The sequence below is a fragment of the Loxodonta africana genome, chromosome 20 (assembly GCF_030014295.1).
Source record: "Loxodonta africana isolate mLoxAfr1 chromosome 20, mLoxAfr1.hap2, whole genome shotgun sequence".
NCBI lineage: Eukaryota > Metazoa > Chordata > Mammalia > Proboscidea > Elephantidae > Loxodonta > Loxodonta africana.
In genome coordinates this window covers 77,155,073-77,172,223 of record NC_087361.1, presented here as the reverse complement: position 1 = coordinate 77,172,223, position 17,151 = coordinate 77,155,073, and the positions used below count along the sequence as shown (strand labels likewise).

General features: G+C 39.0%; 2 long non-coding RNA genes across 13 annotated transcripts in view; one reads left to right on the top strand and one right to left on the bottom strand.

Moving 5' to 3' along the window:
• The window catches only part of LOC111750700 (uncharacterized), a 231,195-nt gene that overhangs the window by 90,727 nt on the left and 123,317 nt on the right, over positions 1 to 17,151 (bottom strand). The gene's annotated exons all lie outside the window — the stretch shown is intronic.
• The window catches only part of LOC135228318 (uncharacterized), a 31,132-nt gene continuing 30,646 nt past the window's right edge, over positions 16,666 to 17,151 (top strand). The window contains exon 1 of the long non-coding RNA XR_010318773.1: positions 16,666 to 17,102. This is a non-coding gene — a long non-coding RNA (uncharacterized LOC135228318). The remainder of the gene's footprint in view (positions 17,103 to 17,151) is intronic.

Genomic DNA, 17,151 nt, shown 5'->3' with positions numbered 1-17,151 from the left:
AAGAAATTTGCATGTTACATTAGTCCCAAAAAGTGAAAATATTTTTCAATAAGGTATGAAATTTGGCTTCTTCTAATTCTTCAAATTGTAATACTAAGTTGCCTCCTCCACATAAGTGGCTCCGAGTTCTTTTAAATGTGCTCTTCAGTGCTATCAACTACTGACGATACGCACTTCTCTGTTAGACAGTTAATGTGACGTTAAGCATTATTTGGACTATACATTAACCAGATGTTTCCTAGCCCTGGCATGTCAAGCCTGTAACTGCACATCTCATAATAAGATATCCCAAGCTAAAGAGCAATTGCCTTTAAAGTGCCTCAAGAAATATGGCACACTTTCTATTCTCGGTGGAGTCTATGAATATCAAAAGCATAAAATAAATGATCAGTTAGTCACTGCTTTGTAAATCTCAGTCCAATGGTTCCCTAAAAATTCATTGCCGTCGAGTCGATTCCGACTCATAGTGACCCTATAGCACAGAGTAGAACTGCCCCATAGAGTTTTCAAGGAGCGCCTGGAGGAATTGAACTCCCAACCTTTTGGTTAGCAGCCATAGCACTTAACTACTATGCCACCAGGGTCTCTATTGTTCCCTAGCAGTGCCTTTAATTCCAAATGGTTTTTGTGAATTTTCAAAGCCCATTAAAGTAGAAGGATGTTGATAAATCAGTGCATACGTAGCTAAGTCCAAGTTGGCAAATTCAGACTCAGCAGGAGCTGTATCAATTTGCAAGATAGCTTGGGTTAACATAAACTGTGGGGAGGGGACATATCACCATTCCTTTAGAAATTAGGTCCTACTTCTGATTGACTCCAAATCTACTTTGAATCCTGTATATGAACCACATAAAAGATCACTCAGAACCATATTCATGCTACAACTACCTACCACTCACTACAAGTTGCCTTTGAGTTGATTCCAACTCAGGGCAACCCCATGTGTGTCAATGTAGAACTATGTTCCATAGGGCTTTCAATGACTGATTGTTCAGAAGCAGATCACCAAGCTCTTCTTCAGAGGCACCTCTGAATGAACTTGAACCTCCAACTTTTCAGATAACAGCCAGGCACATGAATCGTTTGCACCACCTAGAGACTGCTTATGTTACAAACCAAAACCCATTGCCGTCAAGTCAATTCTGACTCATAGCAACCCTATAGAACAGAGTAGAACTGCCCTACAAGGTTTCCAGGGAGCACCTGGGGGATTTGAACTGCCAACCTTTTGGTTAGCAGCCATAGCTCTTAACCACTACTACACCAGGACGGTGTCAAGTTTTTATCATTTATTACAAATTCCAGTTTTTATTGTTTGGTAGTGGTTTGTTAGAATCCCATTTTAAGAAAAAATCCTTAATCCTTTATTGGGCTCAACGAAGAACAATTGTTGGATTTGACAACCAGACCTACCACCGTTGTCAGAGGGAGAAAGAGCCCATGTGTAAATGGATTTCCTACTGTGAACTTAGATTCATGTCTACATAGGATCAGTATGGATCAGAAGCTGCCTTGGAGTGGGTGACAACTACTCAGCCATCCTGTTATCTTCTCCTGTGCATCATTCCCACATGAAACCTCTTAGCTCAAACATTTTTCTTCCTGTTTCTACATGACTTTTTGAATACTTGCTGTTGTATCCATGTCTGTTGTCCTTTTATGAGTATCAAATAGAGACAGGGCAGCCTCTACACCTACAAAAACAGCAGAGCATTCTCAGAAATTATGGAAGGTTCACAATCACCCTGCAAATTGCACTGCATGACCTTTCAATACATGAACCACAGGTGAATAGTTCTGGAATTGCTCAAACTGTAAATAAAGCCATTTAAAATACCCGGAAGGAAGGAACAGGAATCCTTTATATATATATATAAAACATTATTATGAAACCCTAAAACACAATAACATTCATGCATGAGAAAGATATGAGGGCAGAAAGTTTAAACTTCTTTACAGTTTCCTCTATAATGGAATGTACAAGAACTGGTCATTTCCACTGCATACACTGGCTTTTACGAAAACATGGAATTAAACCTCATAAAATGTTTACTGTTTTACAATTAAACAATCCTATCGCATGTCTACAGGAGCCCTGGTGGCACAGTGATTAAGTGCTCAGCTACTAACCAAAAGTTGGCAATGTCTAACACTCTGGACAGAAGACATTCAGTTGGATCATCAACCCTGGCTCCCCATAAAAATTGTGAAGATGCATAGGACTAGCTATACATTGGAGCCTTGGTGGTATAGTGGTTAAGATCTTGGCTGCTAACCAAAAGTTGGCAGTTCAAATCCACCAGGAGCTCCTTGAAACCCTATGAGGCAGTTCTACTCTGTCCTTCAGGGTTGCTCTGAGTTGGAATTGACTCGAAAGCACCTAACAACAACAGCTTACATTAGGGGACCCTCTTTATTTACTTATTTATTTATTTTATTCTGCTCCAGGTGAAAGTTTACAGAAAAAAATATTTTCTTATTAAACAATCAATACACAAATTGCTTTGTGACATTGGTTGCCAACCCCGAAATGTACCAAAGCTCTCCCCTTCTCCACCCTGGGTTCTTCATTTCCATTCACCCAGTTTTTTCTTTTTTTTTTAATTGTACTTTAGATACAGGTTTACAGAGCAAATTTCTCATTAAAAAATTAATACACATATTGTTTTGTGACATTGGTTGCCAACTCCACGACATGTCTACACTCTCCCCTTCTTGACCTGGGGCTCCCCATTACAAGCCTTCCTGTCCCCTCCTGCCTTCTCGTCCTTGCTCCTGAGCTGGTGTGCCCATTTAGTCTCATTTTATTTTATGGGCCTGTCTAATCTTTGGCTGAAAGGTTGAACCTCAGAAATGACTTCAGTACTGAGTTAAAAGGGTTTCTGGGGCCATAACCTCAGGGTTTCTCCAGTCTCCAGTCTCTGTCAGGCCAGTAAGTGAGGTCTTTTTTTGTGAGTTAGAATTTTGTTCTACATTTTTCTCCAGCTTAGCCCATGACCTTCTATTATGGTCCCTGTCAGAGCAGTTGGTGATGGTAGCCGGACACCATCTAGTTGTGCTGGACGCTGTCTGGCGGAGGCTGTGGTAGTTGTGGTCCGTTAGTCATTTGAACTAATCTTTCCCTTGTGTCTTTCATTTCCTTCATTCTCCCTTGCTCCAGATGGGGTGGCACAAGCGGAGTATCTTAGATGGCCGCTCACGAGCTTATAAGATCCTAGACACTACTCACCATAGTCAGATGTAGAACATTTTCTTTATAAACTACGTTATGCCAATTGAGCTAGCTTTTCCCCAATAGTCCCCAGCCCTCAGCCCAGTAATTCGGCCCCTCAGAGAGTTTGTATGTGTCTGTGATGCTTCTATGACCTTGCTTTGGTCAAGTTGTGCTGATTCCCCCAGTATTGTGTACTATCTTACCCTTCACCAAAGTTACCGCTTATTTGTTATCTAGTTAGTGTTTTTCCCTCCCCACGCCTCCCTTCCCTAAGTAACCATCAAAGATTGTTTTTTTCTGTGTGTAAACCTTTTCATGAGTTTTATAATAGTGGTCTCATACTGTATTTGTTCTTTTGTGATTGACTTATTTTACTCAGCATAATGCCCTATAGATTAATCCATGTCATGACTTGTTTTACAAATTCGTCATTGTTCCTTATTGTTGCTTAGTATTTGATTGTGTGTATGTACCATAGTTTGTTTATCCATTCATCTGTTGATGGGCACTTAGGTTGTTTCCATCTTTATGCTGTTGTGAGCAATGCTGCAATGAACATGGATGTGCATATGTCTGCTCGTGTGACAGCTCTTATTTCTATAGGACGTATTCCCAGGAGTGGAATTGCTGGATCTTACGGTACTTCTATTTCTAGATTTTTAAGGAAGCACTATATACTTTTCCAAAGCAGTTGTACCATTTTACATACCCACCAGCAGTGCATAAGGGCTCCAATCTCCCAGCAGCCTCTCCAACATTTGTTATTTTCTGATTTGTGCCAGTAATGTTGGGGTGACATGGTATCTCATTGTAGTTTTGATTTGCATTTCTCTAAAGGCGAGTGATCTCAAGCATTTCCTCAAGTGTGTGTTAGATGCCTGAATGTCTTCTTTGGTGAAGTGCCTGTTCATATCCTTTGCTCATTTTCAGTTGGATTATTTGCCTTTTGTTATAGAGATGTTGGATTCTCCTCTGGATCTTAGAGATTAGACCTTTATCGGATTTGTCATAGCCAAAATTTTTTTCCCAGTCTGTAGGTTTTCTTTTTACTCTTTTGGTGAAGTCTTTTGATCAGTATAAGTGTTTGATTTTTAGAAGCTCCCAGTTATCTAGCTTACCTTCTGGTGTTTGTGTATTGTTAGTTATTGTCTGTATCCTATTTAGGGTCTCTGGCGTTGACCCTATTTTTTCTTCTATCATCTTTTTTAGTTTTTGGTTTTATATTTAGGTCTTTGATCCATTTTGGATTAGTTTTTGTGTATGGTGTGAGGTATGGGTCCTGTTTCATCATTTTACAGAAGGACATTCTGTTTTGGCAGCACCATTTGTTAAAAAGACTGTTCCCCCATTTAATGGACTTTGGGCCTTTGTCGAAGATCAGGTGACTGTAGGTGCGTGGATTTACATCTGGGTTCTGAATTCTGTTCCATTGATCCATGTGTCTGTCTTTGTACCAGAACAAGGCTATTTTGACAACCATAGCTGTATAGTAGTTTCTGAGGTCAGGCAGTGCAAGTCCTCCTACCTTATTCTTTTTCTTCAATACTGCTTTAATTATCCGGGGCCTCTTTCCTTTAAAAATGAAGTTAATGATTAGTTTTTCCATCTTTTTAAAGGTTTCTGTTGGTATATGGATTGGGATTGCATTGTATTTGTAGATTGCTTTGGGTGGAATTGACATTTTCACAATGCTGAGTCTACCTATCCATGAGCATGGTATGTTTTTCCATTTATGTAGGTCTTTTTTGGTTTCTTGCAGTAGTGTTTTGTAGTTTACTTTGTATAGGTCTTTTATGTCCTTAGTTAGATTTATTCTTAAGTTTTTTTTTTTTTTTTTTTTTAGGGGCTATTGTAAATGGTTGGAAACCCTGGTGGCGTAGTGTTTAAGTGCTACAGCTGCTAACCAAGAGGTTGGCAGTTCAAATCCACCAGGTGCTCCTTGCGAACTCTATGGGGCGGCTCTACTCTGTCCCATACGGTCGTTATGAGTTGGAATCTACTCAACGGCAGTGGGTTTGGTTTTTTTGGTGGGTTATTGTAAATGGTATTGCTTTCCTGATGTCTTTTTTGTAGTTCACCTTACTGCTGCATAAGAATCCAACTGATTTTTGTATGTTTATCTTGTATCCTGCAATCCACTGAATCTTTCTATTAGTTCCAGTAGATTTCTTGTGGAGTCCTTTGGGTTCTCTATGTATAGTATCATATCATCAGTGACTAGGCATAGTTTTACTTCTTCCTTACCAATTTGGATGCCTTTTATTTCTTTTTCTTGCCATATTGCTGTAGCTAGGACTTCCAGCACAATTTTAAATAGGACTGGTGATAAAGGACATCCTTGTCTTGTTCCTATTCTCAGGGGGACCATTTTCAGCCTCTCTCTGTTAAAAATGATGTTGGCCATTGGTTTTGTATAGATGCCCTCTATTATGTTGAGGAATTTCCCTTCTATACCTATTTTATTGAGAATTTTTATCAGGAATGGGTGTTGGACTCTATCAAATGCCTTTTTTGCATTGATTGAGATGACCATGTGATTCTTTTTCTTTTGTTTTATTTATGTGGTGGATTATGTTGATTGGTTTCCTAGTGATGAGCCATCTTTGCGTGTCTGATATGAATCTGACTTGGTTATTGTGCATTATTTTTTTGATATGATGTTGAGTTCTATTGACTAGAATTTTGTTGAGGATTTTTGTGTTTAAGTTCATGAGGGATATTGGTCTGTAATTTTTTTTTTTTTTTTTTTTTTTTGTGTGGTATCTTTGCCTCGTTTGGGTATCAGGGTTATGCTGGCTTCATAGAATGAATTCAGAAGCATCTCTTCCTTTTCTGTGTTCTCAAATAGTTTCGTAGAATTCTTCAGTGAAGCAATCTGGGCCAGAGCTTTTATTATTAGTATTATTATTACCTTTTCAATCTCTTCTCTTATTATTGGTCTGTTCAGGTTTTCAAACTCAGTTTGCATTAGTTTAGATAGGTGGTGTGTTTCTAGAAATTTGTGCATTTCCTCTAGGTTTTCAAATTTGTTGGAGTATAGATTTTCATAGTACTGTGTTATGATCCTTTTTATTTCAGTTTGTTATGTTGTAATGTCACCCATTTTGTTTCTTATTTGGGTTATTTGTATCCTCTCTTGTTTTTCATTTGTCAATTTGCCCAATGGTTTGTCAACTTAGTTGAGTTTTTGTAATAGTAATCTCATACAGTATTTGTCCATTTGTGATTGACTTATTTCATTCAGCATAAAGCCCTCCAGATTCACCCATGCTGTGAGAAGTTTCAAAGATTCATCATTATTCTTTATCCTTGGGTAGTATTCCATTGTGTGTATGTACCATAGCTTGTTTAACTAGTCATCTGTTGATGGGTATCTAAGTTGTTTCCATCATTTTGCTATTGTGAATAATGCTGCAATGAACATGGGTGTGCATAAGTCTATTTGTGAGACAGCTCATATTTCTCTAGGATATATTCCTAGTAGTGGAATTGCTAGATCCTATGGTATTTCTATTTCTAGCTTTTTAAGGAAGTGGCATATGGTTTTCCAAAATGGTTGTACCATTGTACGTTCCCACCAGCAGTGCATAAGAGTTCCAATCTCCCTGCAGCCTCTCCAGCATTTGTTATTTTCTGTTTTTTTTTTTTTATTTTTTATTTGTGCCGGTGATGTTGCGGCGAGATGGTATCTCATTGTAGTTTTGGTTTGCATTTCTTTAGTAGTCTTTTCTCATGCGTCTGTTAGTTGCCCTAATGTACTCTTTGGTGAACTGTCTATTCACATCCTTTGACAATTTTTTAATTGGATTATTTGTCTTTTTGTTGTTGAGGTATTGGATTTTCTCATAGATCATAGAGATTAGACCCTTATTGGGTATGTAATAGCCCAATTTTTTTTTTTTTTTCTAGTCTGTAGGTTCTCTTTTTGCTCTTTTGGTGAAGTGTTTGGTGAGCATAAGTGTTTAATTTTTTAGAAGATCCCAGTTATCTAGTTTATCTATTGGTGTTGGTGTATCGTTAGTTTTGATTTTTGTCCTATTTATGCCATGTATTAAGGCCCCTAGTTTTGACCATAGTTTTTCTTCCATGATCTTTATAGTTTTTGTTTTTATATTTAGGCCTTTGTTTTATTTATGGAAACCCTGGTGGCGTAGTGGTTAAGTGCTGTGGGTGCTAACCAAAGGGTCAGCAATTCGAATCCGCCAGGCACTCCTTGGAAACTCTATGGGGCAGTTCTACCCTGTCCTATAGGGTTGCTATGAGTCGGAATCAACTCGATGGCACTGGGTTTTGGTTTGTTTTATTTATATGGTAGATTACATTGATTAATTTCCTAATGTTGAATCATCCTTGCATGCCACTTGATTGTAGTGTATATGATGCTGGATTCTGTTGGTTAAAATTTTTGCATCTGTATTCATGATGCAATTTTTTATTCATGATGCAATATCATCAGTATCTTTGAGACATATTTCTCTGTAATTTTCTTTTTTTGGCATCTTTGCCTGGTTTTTTATCACAGTTGTCCTGGCTTCATAGAATAAATTCAGGATTATCTCTTTCTTTTCCATATTCTGAACTACCTTGAGTAGTACTGTTATTAGCTCTTCTCTGAATGTTTGATAGAATTCTCCAGGGAAGGATTTTGGGGCAGGACTTTTTTGTGTGTGTTGGGAGTTTTTTTTGTTTTTATCTTTTCAATCTCTTCTCTTGTTATGGGTCTGTTCATATTTTCTACCTCAGTTTGTGTTACTTTAGGTAGATAATGTATTTCTAGAAATTTGGCCATTTCTCCCAGGTTTTCAAAGTTGTTGGAGTAAAATTTTTCATAGTACTCTGTTGTGATCCTTTTTATTTCAAATAGGTCTGTTGTAATGTCTTATTTGAGTTATTTGCTTCCTCTCCTATTTTTCTTTTATCAGTTTGTCTGATGGATTGTTGGTTTTGTTGTTCCTTTTGAAGAACCAACTTTGGGTTTTATGATTATTTCTTTTGTTTTTCTATTCTCTATTTCATTTATTTCTGCTTTGATCTTTATTATTTCTTTTCTTCTGTTGGCTGTTTTTTTTTTTTTTTTTTTTGCTGTTCTCTTTCTATTTGTTCAAGTTGTAAAGCTAACGTTTTGATTTTACCTCTTTCTTCATTTTTGATGTGTGTATCTATTGCTGTAAATTGACCTCTGAGGACTACTACCTTTGCCATGTCCCAAAAGTTTTGGTATAATATGTTTTCATTCTCATGTCATTCTAGAAATTGTTTGATTTCATCTTTGATTTCTTCTATTACCTAGTGTTTTTTAAGCAAAGTGTTATTTAGTTCCCATGTTTTAGATTTTTTTTTCCTTTTTCTTCCTCTTATTAATTTATATTTTTATGGTGTGATGAGAGAAGATGCTTTGTATTATCTCAATGTTTTGGGTTTCGTTGAGGACTGCTTTGTGGCGTAAGATGTGGTCTATCCTGGAAAACATTCCATGTGTGTTGGAAAAGAATGTATACTTTGCTGCTGTTAGGAACCAAACCAAAAACCAAACCCAGTGCCATCGAGTCGATTCTGACTCATAGTGACCCTATAAGACAGAGTAGAACTGCCCCACAGAGTTTCCAAGGAGTGTCTGGCAGATTTGAACTGCCGACCCTTTGGTTAGCAGCCATAGCACTTAAACACTACACCAGCAGGGTTTCCATGGAGTGTGTATACATGCCTAGGAGGTCAAATTGATTGATTGAGGCCTTTAGATCTTCTGTATTTTTGCTGCGTTTCTTTCTTGAGGGTGGTGTGTTGAAGTCTCCTACTATTATGAAACTGTCAATTTCTCTTTTCAGTGCTGTTAGAGTTTGTTTTATGTATTTTGGAACCCTGTTATTGGGTGTGTAGATATTTATTATGGTTGTATCATCATGGTGGATTGTCCCTTTAATCATTCATTACATAATGTCCTTCCTTGTCTTTTATGGTGGATTTTGCCTTAAGGCCTATTTTATCTGAGATTAGTATTGCCATTCCTACTCTTTTTTGATTCTTGTTTCCTTGATGTACTGTATTCTATCCTTTGCTTTTTGATATATTTTTGTCTTCGTTTTTAAGGTGTGTGTCTTGTATACAGCATATTGATTAAAAAAAATTTTTTTTAATCAATATGCTGCATATTGATAAAAAAAATGATAGGTCCTATTTATTTTATCCATTCTGTCACTCTCTGTCTCTTTATGGGTACTTTTAAGCCATTTACATTCAGCGTAATTATTGATAGGTGTGAGTTTATTGCACTCATTTTATAGCTCTTTTTTTTTGTGGTGATGACATTTTCTTTGTTCGGCTTATTCTGCTGTACTCAGTTCCTTTTGTTTGTATAATTTCTTTTCATTTTTTTGTTTTTGTAGATTTTGTGTTTACTGAGACTTTACGTTTTTCTTCTTTATTTTGATGAGTAGGTTTACTAACTTTCTTTGGGTTTACCCTGAAATTTATCCTTATCTTCCTAAGTTTGAACCAGTTTTTATCACTTTTATCATCTTGACTTCCTCCCCATTTGAAAGTTCTATACTTAAATGGGATTTGATGAGCTCCTTTGATGGTCAGCTTTTCATCTTTCATGATATTAGGAAAGTTTTCTGTCAGCAAATCTTCATTGATCCTCTCTGCATTTTGATTTTCTCCCCCCGTTCTGGAACTTTGATCATGTGCAAATTTTTGCTCTCAATTGTATCCCCCCACATAGTTCCTAGGTTTCTTCATTTTTTTTACATTCTTTTCTCTGATTTTTCCTCCAACAAAGTGGCATCCATGGGTTTGTCTTCAATTTTGCTCCTTCTGCCTTCCATTGTTTCAAAATTGCTCCTAAAACTTTTTATTGCTTTGTCCATTTCTGAAATTTTGTTGTTTATCTTTTGGATCTCTTAATTGCTGTTTTTGCATGATTTCTAGTTGTCTATTTATTTTGCTACTTTATTCTTGTATTATTTTCCTGAATTCTTCCCTTGCTTTGTCTGTATTTTCCTTGGTTTTGGCTGTTTTGATGGACTTCGTCTGTATTTTCCATGATTTTGTCTAGTTTTCCTTGATCTCTCTCCTAATCTCTCAGAGAGTGCTGAATATTAGATTTTTGAATTCCCTACAGGTAGTTCCAGTACCTTTTCTTCTACCAGAATGTCATTCAGCGTATTATTTTTGTTGCTTACTGGAGCTATCTTGTCCTGATTTTTTTTTTTTTTAAATATGTTTTGCTACTGTCTGCTATCTCTGAGACATTCAGGTATCATTGCCTTTATTTATTGATTGTAGGTTTGTTTGCTTCATTTTTCATTTTTCTTTTATTTGGCTAAGCCTGGGCAGGTGGGTTGAGCATGTTTTCTTGCTTGCTCATCTGTAGAAATGATAATTCTCAACACCTTGTCCAGGTCAGCAGAGCCAGCTGTTTAGCTGTGGTGCAGCAGGGCAGGTTTAGTGGGAGAGAGGAGGTGCAGGGATGGATAGTATTTGCAGCACCAACTAGGGCTGGTAGGCGGGGGTGGGGTTCCAGGCTTGTTCCACTCAAGGCAGTGGCATGCAACAGGGCAGGGTTTGGGGGTCCAAATGTCTGGGCCTATTCTGCACAGGGGCATGGCTTCATTGTGGTAGGGCTGGGGGTGGAGGGGTAGGGTTGTGGGGTCTGGAAGTTCAGGCTGCTCCTGTGTGAGGACGTGGAGCTCAGCAGGGTGGGGCCAAGGTGACAGAGAGGGGTCTGGGTGTCCAGGGGTCTGGGCTGGTACCACTCAGGGGTGCTGTGCTTAGTGGGGAGAGGCAGCAAGTGGGGGGAAGGGGTCTATGGGTTCATTCTGGACCCACTTGGGGGCATGGCACTTGATAGGGCACAGGAGAGAGGCAGGAGGGTGGGCAAAGGGAGGGGCAGATGATGATAGGGTGGGTTCGTACTGTGATACCTGGCAGTCAGAGCTGTGGGATGAGGTGGTTCTTGCTGCTATTCATCAGAGGGCTGGGGGTTTTAGGAGTGTGCTCCTGTGGTTACCATGTGAGAGTGTCTGGGCAGTTTCTTGAGCTGCAGCCAGCAAACGTGCTCTTACTTAGCTCTGGGCGTGTCTATGCCATACCTCTATCTCCTATTGGGAATTCCATGAAGGTGCCTCTCTGTGTTCTTCACTTTATTCCAAAATGGCCACATTGTGTCCAACAGGTTGGCTAGGAACTTCCACTCTGTATCTCTATTCATTTGCCATTTCCTATCAATTTTTTCTTCTCAGTGGCTTCCAACCTAATAGTTTATCCCTTCATTTAAGGTTTCAGGATTCCAGGATTGATATCCGTGCCTGTTTTACTTTTTTTTTTCAAAGGGGGATGGCTTAGGGAGTCTGCCATCTTGGCTCTGACTTCAGGGAACCCTCGTTAGCCTTCTGACACCTTTGGATCATATAAATGTAGTTGATTCTCAAGTGTCCAGGTGTCAGTAATAAGTTTGAGAACTATAAAAAATCTATTTTTCCTTTCACATTATTCTTGTCTCTTTGTTGTTGGTGGTTTGGTTTGGTTCTGTTTGTTTGATGCCTGATTGTGATTTGATATCCCCATAAGATAATGAAAGTGAAGTAAATGCAAATAAAACACAAAACAGTTATTTTTTTTCTTAAGAAGCTTCATTAAAAACAATGTTTAGAGAATCTTAAAAGTTTCAATCAATTTTAGTTATTCAGGTTTTTCCTGCTTGTCTGCCATCTTCCTGGCCCCAAATCCTGACCCTATTGTCACGAATTAAAAATCAGCTGAACAGCTAGCTGTATAGCATCAGAATTTATAGCATTACTGGAAAAAATTCAATATTTACCATTAATTGCATATGGATGATATGTAAGGCATTTGTTCATTCACTATTTTATGTACTCTTCAAAGTGAGGCTCAACAATGCTGATCTACAATGGATAACACAAGGGAAAATTGCAGAGGTTGGACTTGGACCTGGCACAGTGGTTAAGCATTTGGCTGCTAACCAAAACTTTGGTGGTAAGAACCCACCAGCTGATCCATGGGAGAAAGATGTGACAGTTTGCTTTCATAAAGATTTACAGCCTTGAAAATCTTATGGAGCAGTTCTACTGTCCTATATGGTCACTATGATTTGGAATTGACTTGGCAGTAATGGGTACGCCATCAACTACGGAGCTCTGGTGGCACAGTGGCTGCTAATGAAAGGTTGGCAGTTCAAACCTACCAGCTGCTCCAAGGGAGAAAGATGTGGCAGTCTACTTCCCTAAAGAATACAGCTTTGTAAACCCTACCCAGCAGTCCTAGTCTGTCCTATAGGGTAATTATGAATCAGAATTGACAGCAACCGGTTTGCCATCAACCAAATAATCATATTTAATCCTTGCAGTAACAAGTGGAGAAATTGAGGTTAAGAAAGATTAAACAATTTGTCCAAGTTCACATAAGTCTTAAGTGGTGATAATCAACTCATAGAGACCCTATAGGACAGAGTAGAGCTACCCCATGGGGTTTCCAAGGAGCACCTGGTGGATTTGAGCTGCTGATTTTTTTCTGGTTAGCAGCTGGGCTCTTAACCACTGTGCCACCAGGGCTCCTAAGTGGTGATACCAGTTCTTAATTCCAAATGCTGGCACAGGTTTTACTCTACTATATCCCTTTTTGTCTTATTCTCTCCTAGAAGGTAGAAAGATAGATGATAGATAGCTGCAGTCAAGTTGATTCTGACTCATGACAACCTGATGCAGAACAGAATGAAATGCAGACCAGCCTGCTCATCCTCATGGTTGCTGGCAAGTTTGAGTCCATAGTAGTGGCTATCGTGTTGATCGTCTTACCTAGGACCTCCCTTGGGCTTGCTGGCCCTCTAGTTCACCAAACGTCATGTCTTCTCTAGTGGATTGTCTCTTCCTTCCAACGATGTTTTAGTATGATACATAAGGTTTTTATTGGCTAATTTTTGGAAGTAGATGGCCAGGTCTTTCTTCTTATTCTGTCTTAGTCTGGGTGCTCTACTTGAACCTGTCTACCACAGGTGACCCTGCTGGTATTTAAAATACCAATGACATAGCTTCCAGAATCATAGCAACACACTAGCCACCACAGTATGACAAACTGAGAGATGGGGTGACACTGTCTCCTAAAGATAAGGAAATTAGGGACAGCATCCAAGAGAGATAACTCCTGAAATTAACAAAATAGTGGTTCAGTATACTGCATTTCTTTCAAAGAGTTGGTCAGGGATTTCAATAACATAACTCAGCCTTCAAGAATCTTTACCATTTAGAAACATAAAGGCAGTTACCAACTCAATTGTTAAGGTCCCTACATTATTGGAAAACATGTCAATTAACATCTTAGGGAGAAGAACTGAATTCCAACTAAGTCTGAATGCAGAAAGAAAGTTCTGTGCCTGTGTTGCATTTCCCATTTCAAGCATGATAGCTTGGTTAATGCTCAAAAGCACTTGAAAGTGTATTTGTGGAGTCTGTTTTCAAATGTGAGATTCAGAAAATTCAAATGTAATTTTAAACAGATAAACATTTATGTCTACTAAGGGTTATTCAATGTATTTGTCACACTGGTTTTGACCTCACCTTCTATTGGTTTTTTTTTTTTTTTTCTATTGTAGGGACTTAAATTTCCTTTAGATTGTCATCCAATAAGATTGAGATGGTCCTAGCATGGGTTATGTGTGCCAGTACTATATGATATTTGTATCCTATGGTATTTCTCAATTTCCCGTTCTGCCTCAGATCTTCTCAGGTAAGGAGACAGCTTCATGATATCTCCACTGCTTGCTAATCTTCATGAGAGTATCTCACCACTGACATTGCTGTTGGCTACAGAAAGGAGGCTAATGCTCCTCAAAAATTTCCTGTCGTCTGATGCTACTACCATCAAACATCATTTCTACTGTGACCGTTGGTGTGTTGGAGACCTCAAGTTATATACTGACTTTTCAGGAGAGGAGTTCAAGGCTCTTCTATGCTTCTCTCTCCACTGTATTCTTTTCCAAGGGGGGAGCGGGTAATCTTGACAGCTTGAATAGTCTCCAGGCCACTAATCAGGTCATATTTTCTGAGGATGAGTATTTTAAAGAAGATAAAAATGAAATCCCAACCAGGCATACTTTCTTTCCTCCTTTCTTCCATCCAGCCAGAATAGTAGCTGAGGTAGTGCAGCCAAAGAGTCAGTCACTCTCCATCCCTTTGGACACTGTATTTTTTTTTTTAACCTACTGGGCATCCAGGCCAGAGTTACTGCCAGCTGGGCACTAGGCTGGAAGGCAAACACACTTTTGGTCTTGTTCTCTGATTTTTCTCTTCTGTCTTTGGTGGGGTTGCTTTGACTCAACTCATCCTACCATTGCACTGGTAGAATCTGAAACTCAATTTCTTATTGACAGGACCATCTGGTCCTTGGCCATTCAGGCTAATATAATGATAGCTTAGCTGAAGTAAAAGGGGTGGTCGTGAAATACTCTCTAGTTTACAACCATCCTGCATTAGAGCTCAGAACTTAATGATGTAGTATATTATTTGTGTCACCAATAGTTGTCTTATGCTCATATTATTTCCAGGGACTTCACAGAAGGAGAGATAACCCAGCTGTGTTAGTTCAGATTCTCCAAGAAGCAGACTCTAAGATGGGATTAACTTGCAAAAAATTTATTAGGCTAACTGCTTATGTGAAGGAAAATTTGGGGAGGTGGAAGGAGCCAGGAAAGCCTGGGACAGCAGTTACGTCATGATTCAATTCTTACCCCAACGAATGAGAAGGAGAAGGGGAATTGGGTGTATATACCTAGACAACTGCAAAGTGTAAGGAAGGTTTGGCAAAGCTGTCAAGGACTCCTTAATCAATGTCACCCTTAGAAGAGTCCCTTGTCTGCTCAGGAATGGGGCTGCCTTAGTATCTTAGTTGCACTGAAGTTGCAAATGCAGTGGTAGATTTGAAAGAACAGCAGCTTGGGACTTTGGCCAACTGTGTTCCCTATAGTTTAAGGTTGAGTGGCACATTCTCATGGTTGCCACACCAGCCAACACAGGATTTTGGTATTCATTGGTTGCCTTGATTAAAAAAAAAAAAAAAAAAAAACCTAATAAACATTGACCTCAAAAGAGCCCATTGTCAGAATCTGTGATCGTGTCATAGCCTCCAGGTTTTAATAGCCTCAAACGAGTATCTTTGCCACTTATTAAAACAAGCCAGTACTTTCTCATTCTAGTCTTTCCAGGTGTACTACTTTCCTATTGCTGCAAAACAAATTACCACAAATTTAGCAGCTTAAAACAACACACATGACCTCAGCTGGGTTCTCTGTTTAGGGCGTCACAAGGTCAAAATCAAGGTGTGGGCTGGGCTAGGATCTTATTTGGAGGATCTGGAGAAGAATCAGCTTCCAAGCTCTTTCAAACAATTGGTAGAGTTCAGTTCCTTGTGGTTGTAGGACTGAGGTCCCTGTCTTCTTGCTGCCTGTTGTCCAAGGGTTGTTTTTCATTCATAGAATCCTAGTTCTCAGGTTCTTACCCCTGTACCCCTCCACCTCTGTAGTGAATCTCCCTCACATTAAATCCCTCTCAAACTTCAAATCTTTCTGACCTTCTCTTCTGCTACCAGCCAGTGGAAAATCTTTGCTTGTAAAGGGCTCATGTGATTAGATTAGGCCAACCCAGAGAACCCCCATATCTTAAGATCAAGTGATTAGTAACCTTAATTACATCTGAAAAATCTGTTTCTCCATTTAATGAGTATCTTTTAGTCGCAGGGGGTCATCTTAAATTGCTGTCTACCACATCAGGTATTTTGAGAAGGCTTACTCCAGCTCAAGGAGCTTGCTTCTTCTGAATTCTTATTCTCTACTCTCCTTTTTCTCACCTTACCTTACCCCACTTTGAAAATAAAACTTCTCTGCCATAATTCACCAAAAGTATAATACGTGAAAACTATTGCGTGTAGCACATTTTTACTATCAATTGGGGTATTGGTGAGAAATTACATCAGTGCATAATAAATGTAAAAAATGAAGAGTTGATACTAGAAATTACAAAAATTTCTTCCTGGTGAAGTCCTTAGTACTTGGTCTATGATTATCTTCTTAGAATTTGGTCTCCCTGTTGAAGACATTTTCCTCTCCCTTTTATTCGCTAGCTACCTGTGACTTTCTTTGACATACTATGTAACAGTTCGCTACTCACCCTAAACAACCCTAAACCATCCAAACACATATCCTGGAGTTTTCTTAAACCAAAAAAGCACATCTATAGGTATCTTCTCACTTTCAGCAAAAGTCTTTTTCTCTGCCCTTAACACAACTTCATAGGGAACCTTAGAAAAAAATTTATTCTAACACTCTCTAGAGTGAAGCTCTAGGGGTGGTAAATCTTTTTGTTTTCTTGCATGTAACAAAAGTCACTGTCATCCCCAATGGTGAAATACCATAAACTGAAGCTCTTGATGCACCAAAGCCATGAAGGAGCCTGGGAGATTACTTTCCATGCCCTGATGCTCTGTCATGTGATCCAAGCTACTGTTGCTTTGTGCCCATTTACGTCATTTCTACACAAAGGTCTCTTTCTTCCTAGGATACATATGGGTCTTTCCAACCCCCCAAAAGGAATCTGACAGACATGAGGATCTACTCCCTCCGTACTGTGGAGACTTTAGTGGAGTGCTCTGCTTGTCTTACTGTCCCTTCTCTTACAACATCTCTCTACCCAGGAGTCTTCCTCAGTTCCTCATCTAAACAGGCTCCTGGTGGATCCACCCAGCAGCCTGCAAAGCACGTACACACATCTGAAATGCTGCAGAGAATGCGGCCTCCACTTGTTCTGGAATCTCTACTCCAGAGGAATTGGCAAACTGTTCTTTTCTCTGTGTACACAGACACATATTCTTCTAACGCCAGGAGGTAAGTGCTTCACCAGTTTTATTGGTCAGATTTGCAATTGCCTCTTTCA